The sequence below is a fragment of the Vicia villosa genome, unplaced genomic scaffold, assembly GCF_029867415.1.
Source record: "Vicia villosa cultivar HV-30 ecotype Madison, WI unplaced genomic scaffold, Vvil1.0 ctg.003299F_1_1, whole genome shotgun sequence".
NCBI lineage: Eukaryota > Viridiplantae > Streptophyta > Magnoliopsida > Fabales > Fabaceae > Vicia > Vicia villosa.
Window position 1 is genome coordinate 119,246 of NW_026706170.1, and position 20,764 is coordinate 140,009.

Sequence of the window (20,764 nt, forward strand, 5' to 3'; positions counted from 1 at the left end):
AAAGGGTCCATTCAGGAATGCACATTTAACGTCCATCTGACACATGTGCCAATTATTCATGTTCGCCAGACCAACAACCAACCTGATCGTTTCGATCCTGGCAACAGGTGCAAAGACCTCATCGAAGTCAATTCCTTCCTTCTGAAGAAATCTTTCGCCACAAGCCTTGCCTTGTGTCGAGTCACTTCACCTTTGGGATTACACTTCACCTTGTATACCCACTTCACATCAATTGCCTTCTTGCCATGAGGCAATTCGACAAGTGACCAAGTATTGTTGTCTTCGATGGACTTCAATTCTTCATTCATAGCTTTCACCCACTTCGAATCCTTCAATGCCTCAGTTGCATTAACAGGTTCGACATCTGCATAGAAAGCATAATGTACCAGCTCACCTTCATCATTGACTACATCATCTGATGTAATCACACATTCTTGCAACCTTGCAGGCATGTGTCTTGTTCTCTGAGGTCTGCCTAGGCCTGCATCACCTCTGACTTCTTCTTGTCGAACTTCTTCTCTTTCGACTTCAGTAGCTGGTTCGTCATAAAGAATTCTCACTGAATCCTTCTTGACATTTTCAGTCCAATCCCATTCTTTAAGCTCATCTATGATCACGTCCCTGCTGATCACTACTTGCTTGTTCACTGGGTCGAACAACTTGTATCCTCCAGTCGAATGATATCCTATAAGAATCATTTGACTCGACTTGTCATCAAGTTTTCTTCTTAACTGATCTGGCACATGTCTATGTGCTATAGATCCAAATACCTTCAGATGACTCAAGCTAGGCTTCACACCAGACCAACATTCTTCTAGAGTAATTCCTTCTAGCTTCTTCGTCGGACATCTGTTTAGAATGTATGTTGCAGTCGACACTGCTTCTCCCCAAAATTCCTTAGGTAAATGCTTTCCTTTCAACATACTTCTCACCATATTCATGATGGTTCTATTCTTCCTTTCTGCAGTTCCATTTTGCTGTAGAGTGTAGGGTGGCACCACCTCATGCACAATCCCTTCTTTCTCACATAACATGTCGAAGTCTTTCGACACATATTCTCCACCACCATCAGTTCTCAAAACCTTGAGCTTTCGACCACTTTGTCTTTCGACCATAGATTTGAACTTGACAAATACTTCGATCACTTCACTTTTCTTCTTGATCAGGTAAGTCCATAGTTTTTCGACTGAAATCATCTATGAATGTAACAAAGTATTTGTTACCTCCATTCGAATCCACTTGGATTGGTCCACATACATTAGAGTATATAACATCAAGGATTGCCTTCGACTTGCTTCCTGCATCCTTGCTGAAGCTATTCTTGTGCTGCTTCGCCTGTACACATTCCTCACATACCTCATTTGGAATGTCGATTTCTGGCAGTCCTGAAACCATATTCTTTCTTTTCAAGTCTCTGATGTCATTGAAGTTGAGATGGCCTAGTCGATAGTGCCATATCCATTCATCTCTGTTAGCTGCAGTTGCAAGACACTCGTGCTCCATCACATTGAGTTCGATCTTGAAGGTTCTATTTTGTGACATAGGAGCCTTCAAGATTAACCTCCCACTTGCATCGACAACTCTCATCATCTTATCTTCGATCGAAACCTTGTAGTTCTTTTTCGACCAACTGCCCAATGCTGAGTAAGTTGCTCTTCATGCCTGGTATGTACAACACATTGGAAATTACTGACCTCTTTCCATCTTTCCTCGTAATCATTACGTCACCAATACCTTTAGCTGCTAGAGTATTGTCATTTGCAAATTTCACCATATTTTTCATCGAGGGTATTATGTTGACAAACCAATCTTTTCTTCCAGACATGTGTGATGAGCACCCTGAATCCAAGTACCATTGCTCCTTGAATTTATCTTCATCTTTTGTTGTGACCATCAACAACATCTCTTCTTCTTCTTGTTTTGCAAGCTTTGCATCACTTTCTTGACTTTTATTCTTTTATGGACAAACTGTCGAATAGTGACCATACTTCTGACAGTTGAAACATTGAATGTGACTCTTGTCAGGCTTTCGACCACCACCTCTTCCTCTACCTGCAGCACCACCTCTTTGGTTGCCTTGATATGAGGGTTTTCTCTGATTCGACCAATTTCCTTCTTGCTGATTTCGACCAGTCGAATTGTTGTAGCCACCTCTACCTTTATTTCCAGTCCAGCTTCCTTTGCCTTTCTTTTCGTTTGCTGACTGAGCCTGCAGAGCCACATCGTTCTTCGACTTGCCTGCAGCTCTTTCAGCCATTATTTGTTCATGAGATTCAAGCGTCCCTTGAAGCTCTTCTTTTGTCAACTTCGACAAGTCCTTCGACTCTTCTATGGCTACCACGATGTGATCGAACTTAGGGGCCAAAGACCTCAATATCTTCGAAACAACAGCTTTTGTTGTTAACACTTCTCCACATATTTTGATTTGATTCACTAGTTTCGTAACTCTAGTGAAGAAATCAGTTATGCTTTCGCTATCTTCCATCTGAAGTAGTTCATACGTTCTTTTGTGAGTTTGTAACCTCACCTCTTTCACCTTTTCTGCACCTCCAAAAGATTTTTCAAGAATCTCCCAAGATTCTTTTGAAGATTCTATATCACTAACTTTTTCAAAATTATCTGGACTCAGACATTGATGGATTATAAAGAGAGCTTTATAATCTTTCTTCTTCAATTCTTTATGTGCAGCCTTTTCTTCCTCCTTCGCACCTTCTGCAAGCGGTTATATCCCTTCTTTTACAAGATCCCAAAGATCTTGACAACAGAATACAACCTTCATCTGCTTGCACCAATTCTCATAGTTATCTCCTTTCAGAATTGGTAGTGTTGCTGGAAAATGCCCATTCGGATGATTCATTGCCATCGCCATTCTTCTTGCCTTGAATCGATTAACCGGAGCTCTAGATACCAGATGTTGGAATTAGACTCTCAAACCTTTGAGTAATTCCTTATCGTTAAAGATGACAATGAAGAAAAATAGGATTAGGGTTTGCGGAAATATTAAAAGAGAAAGAGAAAGTATTTTCTGCAGAGTTTCTCTCTGCCCACAAACTGTGGAAATTCTGTTATTCACTTGCAACTGCAACTTCTGTGAATACAAGATAATGACTTGATTACAAACTAATGAGGGTTACTCCCTATTTATAGATTTAGGTTAGCTTTCTCCCTAAGCCAAAGCCCAAAACTATAAAAGCCCAAAATACCTATTTTGGAGCTAAATCAAATCTAATCTATTTTAAATCTAAATCAAATCTATCTAGATTTAAAACAAACTTATGTGTAATAAATTGTTACACACTTCGACACACCTTGTGTTCGAGTAACACCTTCGACACAAGAAATTACAAATTAACATGTATAACATTCAAAAAAGAAAAAACTTATTTTATTTTTGTTTTAAATAAGTTTATGAGAATTTTTTAAATTTAATTACGATCTGGATAATTATTTGAATTTATATGGTTTGATTAGGCAATTTTTTTCGAAATTATGGCAATTTAGAACAATTATTTTATTTTATCACCAATTTATTAGTGAAATAGGGCACTGATTTAGGCATTTTTGTTAAATCAAAAATAAAAAATAATTAAATAAGATAAGAATTGCAAAACTCCCACTACCAATCTTATTTTCATTTTAAAAATCACTAAAATGTAGGACTGGAATTTATGAATAGGACATGTATTAAAAACCACATTCCACTACTAATTTAAAAAATAATTATAACTTCCAATTATTAACTTCCACTATTAATTCAAAAACAATCTCAATTATTCATTAATAATAGTTATTAAATTTAAAAACTGTGTGCGTGTGTGGTCTAGCGGTAAAACGTTTGGGTTCTGATAGTGTAACTCTCTCAAGGTCACACATGGTGGTTTTATTCTTATTATTTTATTATAAAATTAAATTAAAAATAATACAACTCGGTGTTTTTTCTTCTTATTCCTTATGTGATTTTTTTTAAGTTTTAATTACAATTGATTCATCTTTCCTTACAGTTGTGTTAGGTTTTTGGGTTTTCATTAATGTCAAGAAATGCCCAAACTTATCTAGCCCATTATCTCACTTTAAAGTGAAGAAATTAGGGTTCATGGCAACGGAAACAGAAAAAGTGAGAAAGAAGATAACAAAAAGCATTTTTGTACAATTCAGAGCAGCGTTTTTAGATTTGTTGCCACGCCTACGTTCATCGTCGGATCAGGCTGAAATTTGAATAGCAAGTTTGTGAGTTCTAGTACTTCAATCTGAACGGTTGGATCAGTGAGAAGTTATTTGTGGTGGGAGATATGAAGCTCGGACACTAGCAGAAAAATTCTGGTTTTTTCTCGTTTCTTGGTTCTCTATTTCATGATTGTTTATTTGTTGTTTGGCAAAATATTGAGCAAGAATTTTGCTATATTTTAAGACACTTTTGTACCCTAATTTTGATCATAGTGAAGCTTGATTGACTGGCTTGTGCCCGTAGTTTTTACTTCTCACTTTAAGAAGATTTTCCATGTTAAAATCTTTGTGTCCTTGTAGTTTGAGTGATTTTATTAGCTGTTGAATTGTTTGTTATTGCTCCTCATAGATTCTTGCAAGTTGGGGAAATTGATTATCTGCTACATATTACTCTATGTTATTTGTCATGAATTTCTCATCAAAGTGGCACCAGCTCTTAGGTTAAAGGGTTATTTGACTTGCTTGAATGATAGAGGCAAATACAAATAGAATTATTTGTTTGAATGACACTAATTATCACTTGTGGAAGGGGAAAATGAAGGATATATTATTTGTGAAGAATTTGCATCAGCCTGTGTTTGCTAACTGAGAAGCCAAAATCCAAAACTGATGAGGAGTGGAGTTTTAAACATCAGTAGGTTTGTGGTTTTATTCGATAATAAGTATAGGATAATGTTTATAATCACATTCCTAATGAGGAACATGCAAAATCCTCGTGGAAGAAGATTGAGTCTTTATGTGTTTCTAAATTAGGGAATTATAGATTGTACTTATTGAATTCCTTGATGAATTTGAGGTATGAGGAGGGGACTTCTATTTCATATCATTGAATGATTTTTAAGGGCTCCTAGATCAATTGTCAAGAATGGGCATCAAATTTGATAATAAAATGTGGGGATTATTGCTACTGAACACTCTACAAGATTCTTGGGAAACATTTCCATTTTTAATTACAAAATCACCATTTGATGGTGTTGTTTCTTTGAAAAGTGTAAAGGGAAGTGTTACTAACGAGGAGATGAGAAGTAAAGCACATGGTACTTCATCTCATTTTGAGGTGTTTGTCATTGAGAGCAGGGGCATAATTCAAATAAAGGAACTGCAAGAAAGTAGAGAGAATAGTAGAAGTGGGAGTAGAGATGAAAACAGAAGTCAGTTCAAGTCCATATACAAGAATATGGAGTGTCGTTATTATCATAAAATTGGACACATATAGATAACCTATTTTATATGAAAAAAGGAGAGCAGCAATATGAAAGGGAAGCAAAAAAGATAAGCATCCTGATAATGGTGATCGTGTTGCTGCTGCTACTTATGATTATCTTATTACTCTCTATGACCATGAGTTTGTATCAGATGAGAGCACGTGGATTATTGATAGAGGTTTTTCACTGCATGTTACACCAAGGAAGGAGTTCTTCATGTCTTACACTTTTGATGAATTTGGAGTGCCGAAGATGGGTAACCATGGTGTGTTTAAGGTAGTTTGTATTGGTGTTGTTTGCTTGCAGACTGACATGGGATTGTAGTTGTTGCTTAGAGGATTCTAACATACTCTAGATGTTCCCTTTAATTTGATATCTTTGAATGTTCTTGATGATGATGGTTATTTAAATCTCTTTGGTTTTTGAAAATGGAAACTCGACAGAGGTAAATTGGTTCCAACAAGAGGATAGAAAATGAATAAAAATTATATTGGACTAAATCATTGGTTGCTAAAGATAGTGTAAATTCCAGGGATATGGGGGCTTCTTTGTGGCACTACAGGCTTATTCATATCAGTGAAAAAGGGCTAAATTGTTTAACTAAAAAGGATGTGCTTCCGGTATTGAAGAGTGTGGACTTGGATAAATGTTCTCATTGCATGGCTGGTAAGTAGATTATGGTATCCTTCAAGAAGCATCCTCACTTAAAGAAGTCAAAGTTGCTTGATTTGGTGCATTTTGATGTTTGTGGTCCATTGAAGGTAAAGTAGTTTAGTGGTGCTCTTTACTTTGTTACTTTTATTGGTGATCATTTCAGGAAGCTTTAGGTCTATGCTTTGAAGACAAAAGACCAGGTTCGGGAGAAATTCAAAGAATTCCATGTCTTGATTGAGAGACAGTTAGTAAAGAAGCTGAAAAGCATTTGTACTGACAATGGTGGTGAATATTGATTGTTACGAGCAGAACGGGTGGCCAGCAACTGTGAGGCTTGAACTTCGGGACGATTGAGAGAAAAAAGGGGGTTGTACCAGCAAGGCACTCCGATGCCAAAGTAAGTGTTCGGACAACAAGGTACAACAGAAAAGTGAGAGATTTTGGGTTGAAATGTGATTACCTTGCCCTCTGAGGCTAGAGGGCTATTTATAGGGTAGCTCTGTAATGGTGGATTGCATCTTTTGAGGGCCCGTACGTGGTTTTCGGTCGGGAAACACGGAGAATTAGTCGTTATCGAGCACGAGGCTTTCGCGTGCTCGGTTATGCCTTGTTTTTTCCCAGGGCATACCGGAAAAGGCTGTCGCGTGTTTGGGCCAGGACGTATTGGGCCAATCTAAATAATTGGGCCAGTCTGAAACAAATATTGTGGACCTTTTGATGTCTATTGTAAGAAACACGATATCATACATGAAAATACTCCCGGTAAAACTCCTCAACTTAATGGGTTAGCAGAGAGGATGAACATGGCATTGATTAAAACAGTTAGGTGTATGCTTTTTGAAGCAAACTGCCTAAGAATATTTGGGGTGAGGCATTGTACACGGTCATATATGTTATTAATATGAGCCTTGTAGTTGCTTTGAATGCTGAGGTTCCAGATAAGATTTGGTTTGGCAAGAATGTAATGTATGATCTTAAGAGTTTTTGGTTGCAGGCATGTGTGCGTGTTCCAAAGGATGAGAGATACAAGTTGGATGCAAAGATAAGGCAGTGAATAAAGATGAATATAGTACATCTTTATTCAACTTTTATGGAAGACTAAACCATTGAAGAAATTGATAAGATGGAGAAGGATACACCTAATAAAGATAATATTTTATCTGATGGAGAGGATTACACCTGAGAAAGACAATAGTTTGCACTCCAAGTCATTATGAATCACAAGGAATCTAACAATATCTCCACAGTCTATTAAGCTTTCCCTTAGTTTCCTTGATATGTCAATCTTGTTGTCAGAATGCAATAGCTAAAACACGTAACTCATTTCCATAAACATCTCCAATTTAACACTTTTTGCATTTATCATTAAAAAACTAGTAACAAACTCGTGCGTTCGCACGAGTTCTGGTATGGGACGCGCATTTGTTTTAAATATATATATTTTTTAATAGAAAATGTCTGGTACCCGTAAAAAAATAATAATTGAATGTATAGAAAAAATCTGGTACCCGTGAAAAAATAATAATTGAATGCATAAAAAAATGTCTGGTACCCGTGAAAAATAATAATTAAATGTTTAGAAAAAGGTCTGGTACCCGTAAAAATATTTAGATCAATAAGACTATGGTAATATATCCAAAAATAAATACTAAAAAACTTAGTAATATAAATAATTATAAAAACAACAAAATTTATTCCGTGTTTGGATTGATACATTAATTTTAAATATATTTAGTTTAGGATATTACAATTTTATATTCTTATTATTTATTACAAATCTGAAACATATTTTTATTTATTAATTATGTACAATTGTATATGATTTTTCTCATATGATTCATTTGTTAAGTTAAGAGTCTTTGTTAAGAAAATTTGTATTAACTATTTTAATTTTGAAAATATTATCAAATTCAACCGTCATATATAAATATTTAACATTTTTACTTTCATATATTTACAATCATATCTAGAACAAAAATTCTTAACATTATGAAGATTATTCTATTTATTAAAAAAATTATCAATAATTGTATTAATTTAGATTTAGAAATACTATCAATTTGAAATAACTATTATTGAATGATTATTGAATGATTATTGAATGATGAATGATGTGTTTCTCACTATCATAAATAAATACTATAAAATAAAATATAAAGAATAAGAGATTTGTATATAAAATAAGAAATAGAGAATATAATAATAGTGATTATTAATTAGTGTTTAATTTTGTAATAATGGTCATTAAGTATCATTTGATTTTGTAATGGATTTAAATAAGTAAAATTGCATCCATTAAATGCATACAAATTTATGTTGTGTACCTGTGCAATCATATTGATAAGGAATATAGATACAAAATAATTATCAGAATATATTATACTCCTATTTGTTATCAACATTATGACAATAATATTATCTCTCTTTACGTGTATTGATTTATCAATGTGACATAAAAATATTTAAATTAAATAGTATGGTTTCTCTCGCATATTTTTAATTTACAATTAAGTTTATCTTCATTATTATTCAATGCTATCTCAATGGCTTAATTTCCCTGTTTCATATAATTTGTATATTAAGAAAAAACAATAATAAAATTATTTTTATTATAAAGAGAAAGTTTATTTTAATCATTTTAAATAAGTCTTAATTTACATTTAAAATAATATTTAATTTTTAAAAGTTAACTTAATTGTATTTATTACACCAATTGAATTTCATAATAGAAAAAATGATTTAATATTATTTTTAATTTAAGATGCAATATTTTTAATAACATAATAATATTGAGAGGTATTAGACTTTTATAACTATAATTCAAAATAAAATTAAAATGTTATAGTATTACATTTTAATCAAAATATAGTATCGGAAAAAGGGAATATATCTTTCTTTGGAGAGAATGAAAAGAAGATCTTAAAAATAAAGTATTGATGTGATTATACAAAAAACAAACTGAGTGACTTGACAATGTCATTATTATATACTATTACATATTCATCTTACACTTCTATCCAACAATTTAATCATATTTTTTATTAGCCAATGTTATTATTATCTATTATTTCTACCTAACTGCAATTATGCAGCATTTTTTTTTATAATATCTAATAATTCTATTAACATAATTTTTATTTAAGTAAACAACACTATATTTTTTGCTAATATAGATTTTGTAATTACATGTCACATTATCTCTAATAAGCTAATTGTACTTGTTTGTCTGTCCTTCAGACTCACAAACCAAATACACACTGTACCATTTAATAAAATATTATGTTAAAACACTTAATAAAGTTTTGATAAGATAGAGTATTTTGTCTTGAAGAAAAATAAATTTATCATTGATGGTACCAATAGCACTATTGGATAGTGACGTGACAATGTAAGGACTACACTTGACAGTATCATGTTGCCTTCATTTACACCTTTAGACAACTCGTGAGATTCTGCGTGAAACTCCCTTGTATTTTATCTTATTGTTGTATCACTCTTCAACATTTTTCTCTATGCAAAAGTTGAGAAATAAAATGAAGGCTTTATGAACTATCTTCGTGTTAATTCTGCATTTTTTCTAATAATAATAATAGTCAAAATTTTGTTTTTTTTTATAATAATAATAATAATAATAATAATAATAATAATAATAATTTTGTTATTTAGTAATTAAAGGCGAAAGCAAAGAAAAATTATATTAAATAGTAGGTTTAAGAAATGTCTGAAGAAAATATAAATACAATGAACTAGAGCTGTCAATATGGGCTATCCGGGCCTAAACGGGCCGGCACTAGCGGGCTCTAGGCTTTTCAGGACTGGGCCAAAAAGGTCTTGTATAATATGAACTTGAGATTTACTACCCGAGCGCGGCCCTAGATAATAAAATAATAGGTAAAAGTTATTGAATAATTTTTTTCAAGAATATATAGAAATAGAAAAAAAAAGGAAGAGATTTTATTTTCAATACTTGATTCTTTAATTTATTCCATTACAATACTTATTAACGAAAATCTAAAAAACTTATAAAGTTGAATTTATTTATTTTTATTAAAAACAAATGTAATTTTTTTATTAAAATGAATAAATAAGAGAAGCTAAAAAAACTATGCATGAAGAGAGCAAGAGAAATTTATTTACCGTCAAATCTAATTTAATAAAAAAATATAATTAATTTCTTTTGAAATAAAAAATATTTATAGTCAAATCTACAACTCATGATTTATGATTCATTCATCTCTCAAATCAATATTTTTAATAAATAATATATTTTTACTATTTATTTATTCTTCTTTTAAATATAAAGTTACAAAGATGTCAAATCAATAAAAACTCTTTGGGGCACAATCCAATTCATTCCCTAATTTTTTTTATAGCTCTATTCTCTAGTTTATTGACACCACACAATATTAAAGTATTTAATTTAATTTAATTACCTTCATTATTTTCAAACTTTTCATGTTTGATATGATACAACTATTAGTTTCAATATTATTATTGTTATATCAAAAAAATTATTTCACACAACATTCATTTCTATCATAAAATGGTCAACCTTTTTTCTCTTTCTTCTCTCTTAAAAGATCAACACATAAACATATCCAATTAATTTCTACTGCATCATTTATTACATTAAAGATGATGAGGGGTCTGTTTGGTAAAAATAGCGGTTGACTGATAAGTTAGCTGATAGCTTATAGCTTATGACTGATGGCTGATGACGGATGACTTATAGCTTATAGCGGATGGTTGAAACTGATAGCTTATAAACTCATTAAAGTGTTTGGTAAAATTAGCGGTTCAATTAACTTATAAATGTAAAATGACATAAAAGATATTTAATATATAATTATTTTATTTTAAATTAAAATAAATTATAAGGGTTAAAAATGAATTTTAATTGAAATAATAAGGATAAAAAAGGAAGAAAAAGTAATAAGCTATAAGACATAAGCTAAAACGCTATTTGAAATAGCGTCTGGAAAATAAGCTATAAGTTAGTAAAATAAGCTATAAGCTCGTGATGAAAAGACCGTTACCAAACGGGTCTAAATTATCATATGAGCTTATAAGACATAAGACATAAGCTATAATCTCGAAAAGTAGTCTTACCAAACAAAGCCGAGGTCATCACAAATTCACATTAAGAATTATTCTTCCATGAGAGCTTTCTCTTCCACCACTTTATTCATATCCTAAGCCACTTCTCTCTCTATATATATATATATATATATATATATATATATATATATATATATATATATATAATGTAAATATTCAACTGTGAACAAAACATACAAAATTTCTTTAACCTATGACTTTTCAGTTTTGTATTAGGGACTCTGTGTTCTAATGGTGAGAGTGAGTTTAATTTCAAGCGGCGTTGAGTTTGTTGAAGAAGACAGGTGAGTTCGGTTTTGACGAGCAACAAAGTGGTGGAGGTTGTTTTGGTATGGTGAATTGATGATGTTCTAACTGGGTGAATAAATGGTTAAGTTGTGTTGTAGGTGACGATTCAGTGAGTAGTGGTTCTGCTTACTGAGATTGTACATGGGCAAATTGGACATTTCAATAGAGAATAAACACATGTGGCATTACTTCTGAATTAAAAATAATAAAAAACCACGTCACATCAACATTTTAAGTGATGTGGCCTGACTAAGGGTGAAATGAATTTTTTTTTCAAAAGTTGAGGTGATCCATGTAACTTTTTTTTAATAGGGAGATTTTTCGTAAAGGCCCTATATGACAGGGAGGTAAATATGTATTAACCCTAAAATTTATTAATCCATTATACTAACTCATTTTCGTGAAATTATTTCACTTAATATTTAATTAATAATCATAATAAAATGAAATTAATAATAATAATAATAATGATAATAAATATTTAAATTAAAAATAATAAAAATCATTAACCCACTAATTCCATTAAATTCAACTCCTATTACTATTAATTTTAACCGATCTCTCCTCTCAATATTTTGCAATACATTTATTAAATGTATGTTAACAAATTACAATCAATGGACATTTTATTATTATTGATAGCTATGGATGAATGTGAAGATACAAACTTTCTTTTAAATATTTTTTTATAAATAAATATTTTTCAAATTTTCAAATGGATATTATCTATTATATTTATTTATGTGTAATGACGTATTATTTCTATTTTATTTATTTATATCTATTATCTTTATTTTATTTCATTTAATTTACAAGCATAATGGTGACAAATATTATATATTAAAATTGTAAATCAATTTTATAATACATTTATTATTAATAATAATTTAATATCACATTCTTGTGCATCGCACGGGTAAACGTCTAATTATTTATATTTTTTATTTGAGTCTATTTTATTAAACTCTCAAAAGTAATTTCATCAATTCTCTTTATGTTTCAATTATTACAAGTTTATTCTTTTCTTATTTTATTTTTTATTTTTTAGTTTGAGAAAGAAAAATATTATGCTAAATGTATGGCCAGTGATCATGTGAATTCGGTTGATTGTGAAATTAATATTAACGACAAAGTTGATAATTTTGAAAAATATATTGAAAATCATCACTTATACCACTAAACATTGATATCATATTATTATTTTATTATTATTATTATTATTATTATTATTATTATTATTATTATTAATATTAGGTATTATATATAAATATATATATATTTATAATATTTTATTATAGAGATAACTATTGATACAATAATGTTAATATTATTTATTGGATATCTTAACACAAATGGAAGCATTAATCTAGAATGACTGAGATATCTACTATCTAACATATATTAAAAGATTGACCAAACTCCCTAAATTGTCATTTCCTCAAAATAAATTTACACTACAAAATGGACATTTTAGTAACTAACAAAATAGTACCCTTCACCTTTTTATCTTTTGCACCAAGTGTTCCACTCTTATTGGTCCACCAACTTTCTACAACATAATACACTACCTCATTTTCTCTCTCCTTATAAAGTACAATTTCAATTGAAAATATAATATAGTTGCATATTTATGATTATTATTCATTTATAACTGAATCATTCATTTTAAATTTACATATTTTTAAATATATTTTATACAATATCAAATAAATTTACATGATATTAGGTTGTAGTTTACGGGTCACTATCAACATAATACATATTTTATTTATTTTTTTCAAATGTTAAAATTTTGTTTATTCTTTTTTCCGACTCATGGATCAATTTTTTTCTTTGCTTAATTATTTAATAATTAAGTAATTCATTTTAAATTTATTTGTATAATGTATTTTTTTAATTTTAACAACATAATACCCTACCTCATTCTCTTTCTCTTTATAAAGTACCATTTCAATTGAAAATATAATATAGTTGCATATTTATGATTATTATTCATTTATAATTGAATCATTCATTTTAAATTTACATATTTTTAAATATATATATGATACAATATTAAATAAATGGGTTAATAGTCATTTGCCCCCCTGCAATAGTAGCGATATTCGGTTTACCCCATTTTAAAAAAAAATTGTTTTACCCCCCTGTAATATTTGGGTACCCCCTAAACGTGTAAAAACCAGGGAGTAAAATCAAAAAAATATATTTTACAGGGGGGAATTTTCCCTCTTAGGGGGCAAAAGACTTACAATTTTAATATTATAGGGGGGTAAAACAAAATTTTTTTTTAAAAGGGGGGTAAACCGAATATCGCTACTATTGCAGGGGGGCAAATGACTATTAACCCTAAATAAATTTACATGATATTATGTTGTAGTTTACGGGTCACTATCAACATAATAAATATTTATTTATTTCTTCAAATGTTAAAATTCTTTTAATTCTCTTTCCGTCTCATGGATCAATTTTTTCTTTGTATAATTAATTAATAATTAAGTAATTCATTTTAGATTTATTTGTATAATGTATTTTTTTTAATTTAATTAGTATGATGAAAAATGTATTTATCTCACGGGTCACTAAGAAGACAATATTTATTTTAGTTAATCAATCATTATTTGAATTCAAGAGACAAAATCTTTATTTTTAAATATTAATTTTTTCTCCATCTCACACTACAAGAAAAAAAAAGTTTTGCGACATATAGGTTGCGACATAATTTTTTAAAAATATGAAACATTTTACGACGGTTGTAGGCCCAACTGCCCTTAAAAGAAATTTGCGACAGTTCAACAATGGTCGCCCTCAAATATATTCATGATTATTATTTGAAGGTTATAAATTACTACATATTTTTTTAGTTATTTACACAATATCATAATTAAATTACCCATCCTCAAAATATATGTTGTTGAAATTGCAAAGGCATTGTGAAATTGACTATGAAAATCTTATTAATAATTTTTTTTCTAATGGTTAATTTCCATTTTATATATACAATTTGGTCAAACTTTTTATTTCATATTTTTTTCATATCATTCAAAAAATACTACACCATAAATAATGCACCCGTGCGACAGCACGGGTCTCTGACTAGTGTTCTAGAAAAAGAAAGGAAGAAAAATAATTTAATTCCTATACATTTTTCTTATATTCATTTTATCTTATTATTTTTCATTTTATTTTCTCTACGTAGTCAATGTTCCACCTAGTGGAAGGGGAGGATGCTATATCCCTCAGAAAATTAAAAACAATTTTTTTTAATATAAAAAATAAGATAATTTTAATAGAAGGGTGATGCTATTTATGCTCGAAAAGGAAAAAGCTAGTTATGTCTAGTGTATATCTTGTATATTTTTTTAAGTTTAATTTTTTTAATAAAATTTCATAGAAACCATAGAAAACAAAACAAACAGAACTGGGGAATAGACCAAAACCATCTCAAGAAGAAATAAATCTAAAGAAAGATAGACCAAGCCTATTCTTTATAAAATCTGTTCTCATAAATTTTGGAATGCAACTATACTTAGTGAGCCAATGAATCCGCACAACTATTTTCTTATCTGAAAATATCAATAAAATCCATACTGTCAGTGATATTAACACAATTGACCCACCAATTAAGTTTAATTCAACTTTGCATGATGTGAATAAATATGAATATTGATTAATAAATGATTATCATGGATTAGGATTATTAAAGTTTATATTTATGTTAAAGAGTAAGGTGAAATAAATTAAAGCGTGGAGGGTTGAAAATTGCTTAATTTTGAGAAATAAAAAAAATTATATTATCTTTAAAATAATTAAAACTAAAACTTATAAAATTATTATTTCAAAAAAGTAATTAAAGGATATTGATCTAGTAAGTAAAATTATTAAGTTTAAAATTAAATTAAATCCATTTTAAAGATTATTTTAATTTTAGAATTTACTCTTGCACTTTTAAAAAGCAATCAACATTCTTCTCTCTTCTATTTATTTTATATAAAAAATTTAGTATGCAATATTTTTTTATATTTTTTTTCTTATTTTAGACTATTTTCACATTTGTTTTGATAAATTGATTGAAAATAAGTTAATTGAAAAATATTAATATTTTAAATTTGGTTTGAGATTTAACCTAATAAAATTAATGGGGATTAATTATTTGAATTTTGTTTAATGAAATTGCAAGTTTTTACATTATTGTTAATTGAAAAGAAAGTTTTTGGTAATTATTAGTAATTGATATGTATACTCATTGAAAAGAAGCAATGATTAAATATAATAAGATATAAATATAGAAAATTTCTTTAGCCACCTCCCTATGGGGGTCACCTCCAGCGAAAATCCCAAAATACCCCTGCTTCAGAAATGAACTTCAGAAGCGCTTTTTTTTTAAAAAAATTTCCACAATTCGGAAGTGCATCTCCGAAAACACCTCATGGGGGGTGTCTTCGGAGATGAACTTCCGAAAACACCTCATGGGGGTTAATTCGGAAATGAACTTCCGAATTTTGCAGAAACTGTGTTTTTTTTTTATGTTTTTTCTTAAACTGTCTCGCATTTTAATTAAACGCAAACGCCAAATAAAAATAAGCAACAGATAAACTGAAAATACTAAGATGATAAATCCAATCCAAAAACACTATGCGAAAGATACAATCCGAAATCAAAACAAAACAAAACAAAGACACGTTATTCTGCCCGACGAACGTTACAAAATACACATCAAACAAAACAAAAACACGTTATTCTACCCGACGAGCGAACTCCTCCGAATGAAGATAATTATACCAATCCTCATCCCACTCAGTCTCAGAACCATCAGCGTTGATCACGGCTGAAGACTGAGCCTGCACGTCCGAGCAATGGACCCCAAGGGGACGAGAAGCAGAACCAGTCAAAACCTTCTTCTTCTCCTTCACCTCCTTCACCTCCTTCACCTCCTTCTTTGAAGAACCCTTTCTTCCCTTAGCGCCACCCATTCCTGCGTAAAAATGAAGAAAGAAAGGTCCATGAGACCTCCTTTTATAAAAGAAGAAAGGAGACAAAAACGATTGGGAAACAGACAAGTCATTAAAGAACAAAGACGTTGGAAACCAGCGACACGCCGTCAAAGAAGTCAGAACGCATGCACACAAACTTCAAAGAAACAGGCACAATAAACAAAGGCGTTAAAAATAAAGTACTTGCAAATTAAAACGGACACTCCCTACCCTCTCTAGCCGACGCAGGCTTGGTCTCCCTTCCCTGTCTGATGCGTGCTGGTTGGTTGTCTGACATGTTCCTGTAAACAATTGAAATCGATTAATATGCGAGACAAAATAAAAAACAAAAAAATTTGAACTTCTGATACATTTCGGAAGTTCATTTCCGAAAACTGGGATGGAGGTGTTTTCGGAAATGAACTTCCGAAACACCCCTGCGATGGAGTTTTCTGCAACTTCCATGGCAGACCCCTAAACCAAACTTCAAACCAAATCAAAATGCTTCTAAACAACCTAAATACTACTAACAACCTAACCATATATCATTTATGCAATTAAAACCCTAAATAACATGCATTTGAATAATGAATCTAAAAATTTCAAAACTTACAAAGTGTTAGGATTGAGGGCTTTTGAATGTTGTTTAGCAGTGTGATTGGAGCCTTGATGCAGCCTTGGAATTCTGTTTGCACAAATTTTCGCCTTTGCTTGTTTTTGATTTGAGTTAAGGTAAATGAATGGGGAGGGGAGTGTTTTAATAAATCTGCAGAACGCGCAGTATTTCGGAAGTTCACTTCCGAAATGCTGTTTTCAGAAATGAACTTCCGAAATAAGACAATTTTTTCAAAAAAAAAGACGCTTTCGGAGATGCATCTCCGAAAACACCTTTTTCTTGCATTTCGGAAATGAACTTCCGAAATCAGGGGTAGTTTGGATTTTTCACCAGAGGTGGACTAGAAAGTTGGGAGGTCTATAGAGAAATTTCCTAAATATATGTTACATATATCTCTTATAAATTTTAATTATAATATTTTAGTTAGTACTCACCGCTCCTTTAAAAGATCACTGACTAAATCAACTTAACAAGAGAGAATAACATTTCTAATAAAAAGTAATATGACAATAAAAAGATGAGTTAAATATACAATATCTCGCGAAACTTATTTTATTCTTTTGTAAAAAAAATTGTTAATTTATATGCTTAGGGGAAATTTTAATATATATATATATATATATATATATATATATATATATATATATATATATATATATATATATATATATATATATATATATATATATATATAATAAAGCGAAAATCGCCTGCATTACAGGGGTAAAGTGATATTAACCCTAAAAAAATTGAAAAAAAATTAATATAACCAAAAAACCATTATTTTTAAATTTTCTAGAAATAAAAAATTATATATCCAATATGATAATATTTTTATTTTTTATTTATTTTTCCTTTAATATATAGAAGTTAATTTAAAACATATTTTTGTAGTGTTCTAAGATATCTAAAAAGAGTATATATGAAAACTTATATTCAAAATATAAATTTTAATATGTAATATGCTCTTAAGATTCCAAATAAAATATTCTCACAATTGAACCGATTTTTTACAAGCAGGATAATTCTTAAATATTTTTGAAATAAATACTTTAAGGTTTTGTTAAATACTATATATTTAAATTCATGATCTACTATGACAAATATTTATACTAGATTTTATTGTGTAATGTATGATCAGTTCATATCAAATGAATTGTATGCTATTAGTTTTGTTAAATACATAATTATTCTCTGAATTTTAAATTGTATGGTCTGTCTATACACTGCATAAATATCTTATGATAACAAAAATGATATTACTATTTGATTATAAATATGAAATTATTTTTTATAAGGAAAAAATATGATTGATTCATGCGAAGCAATTGTATAAACTACACAAGCATAAATATTCTAAGAGTTGAATTAATTTAACTAAATATAAAAATATATTTTTACTGCAACTATGTTAAATATTTGAGATACAATAATAAAAATCAACTAAAAAGAGTTTAAAAAGTATGATTTATTGGTCAAAAAAAGTTTTTATGTCACCCAAACACGTATCAGCAATTAAATAATTATAAAGATATTTTAAGCAAAACAACATAACAAAATGTCATAATAATGGGACATAATTAGACACATATGTTAATATTTTGACACTAATGATATATATCAATTTAGTTCAAATCGAAATTACTATTATTATTTTAACAGGAAACAAAATAACAAGTTTGGACGATATAAATCAAACTAATAAAAAAAAAATTACTAAAGTGTGGTAGAAAATGAATTTCAATGATCTTTTTGAGTTATTAATTTTTTCCTTTTGGATTTAGAGACAACTAAATGCCAGGTTCCAAAACAAAACAATGTTAGGTAAATGCTAGGTTCCAAAAGCCCTAAAACAAGAATCTTATGTAAATTTTCCAATGTAGATTAGTCATTGCTAAACAGAGATGGAAACTTCATATCTAAAATATGGTTATCAAAAAAATAAGAATTAAAATAGATATCATGTGATATAACTTAAATGATAGCTTCAGAGACATTTAATATTTTTGGAAGCAATATGGTATTCGCCCCTTTTGAGGGCTATAACCCTAACGCCTCTGCCTAGATTTTTTTATAAATACAACATTACAGAGTCCCTCAAGCAAAAGGGCAATGTGTTTTTAGACTATAAAATATTGGAGTGTCCCAAGGCTTTAAGTTCTTTGGTAATATGATGTAGTGGACCAATCTGACTAAGCTCTAAGTTCCTCAGGCGAAGTTATATAAAACCTGGCTTATGAGGCTAATATGTCTGTCACACGAAATTATGTTGAGCTTGGTTGAGGGTACTATAAATCTCTCAGGCGAGGCGTTGTACCTCTCGGGCAAGACTTCTATCAAACCCTCAGACAAGACTTAAGACTAAATCTCTTAGGCTAGACTTCAATCGTATCTCTTGGGGAAATTTACACGCTTGGTGTAACACCCCAAATCTACCCAACAAATATTTAATAAAATCAGAGTGCGGAAATTCAACATACAATTGGCACTACAAGAAATGTTGTCCCCAGCGACATATATTAGCGACGTGGAACACACGTGGCTAAATATTGTCTTTTGCGACGTGACATACACATCGCTACTAATTTTTTAACTTTAAATAACATTATTGACATAAAGTAGTGAGGCGTCAGACATTGGGGTTTGTAAAAAAAATTGCGACGTGAGCTAAACGTCACTATATTAAGTTTTTAAATTAAAATAGATAAAGTTATAACATTCACATAGGGGGGAAATTCAAATTTAAAAAAATTGGTTGTGACGTTACATACACGTCGCAACATTTATTGGAAAATTACAACGTTACTTTGCCCTGACATGGTTTCAGAACATCATTAATTGTTATGACCGTTTGAGTGTAGCGACGTGTAACACACGTGGCAAAGTTGCGACGTGATGTTAACGTCGCTGATGTGTTAATACATACACGCATTTTTCCTTCTCCCCCTTTACCATTTCAAACAGATTTTCCTTCTTCCCCTTATCTGCAACTCAAAATCCCCCATTTCCTACACAAACCCAAATTTTCTCCTCTCCCAAAATCCCCAATCTTTCAATCTCATTCAATTGCACTACAAGGTATTCAATGTATTTTATAATTGTGTGTTCATACTGTTTTATGCTGTCAATATATAGTTTAATTTTTTTTCATTTAATTTGAAGGAAGAAGAAGGTGAAGGAGGAGAAGAAGGTAAAGGAAGAAGAAGGTGAAGGAAGAAGAAGGATGAGTAGATTGAAGAAGAGGTAAGTTTTTAAACATTTTTTTAGGTTTTTTTTTAATTAAGTTATTTTTTAATTAGGTTATTATAAAACGAAATTATAGATTAAATATTGAGTTTAATGGTTATGCACTGACAGTGTAAAAATGTTTTACACTGTCATCCAATTAGAATATAACGTTCTGCCATGTCATACAAGTTTTTTTAAATTTTCAGTCTGACTTGTTCTGATTCATGATCGTCATTGGTTGACAGTGTAAAACTATTTTACACTGTCAGTGCATAACCCTGTTTTCCTTAAATATTATGTTGTTGTTTAAATTTAATTAGGATATTAATTTAGGGTGTAATATATTTTCCAATATTGTTTAAATATTAATAGAAAAATGTTTAGATTTATTATGTTAGAAAAATATTTAGAAAAATGTTTAGAAAAATGTTTAACTATTATATATGTATTTTAGAATTTTA

At 30.0% G+C, this 20,764-nt stretch overlaps 1 long non-coding RNA gene across 1 annotated transcript; it reads right to left on the bottom strand.

Moving 5' to 3' along the window:
• Positions 1 to 16,353: 16,353 nt before the first annotated feature.
• On the bottom strand, positions 16,354 to 17,183 carry LOC131640770 (uncharacterized). The gene is made up of 3 exons (XR_009295330.1): positions 17,073 to 17,183; positions 16,691 to 16,761; positions 16,354 to 16,461 (listed from the first exon to the last, which is right to left on the bottom strand). It is a non-coding gene; the product is annotated as an uncharacterized LOC131640770 (long non-coding RNA).
• Positions 17,184 to 20,764: the final 3,581 nt, after the last annotated feature.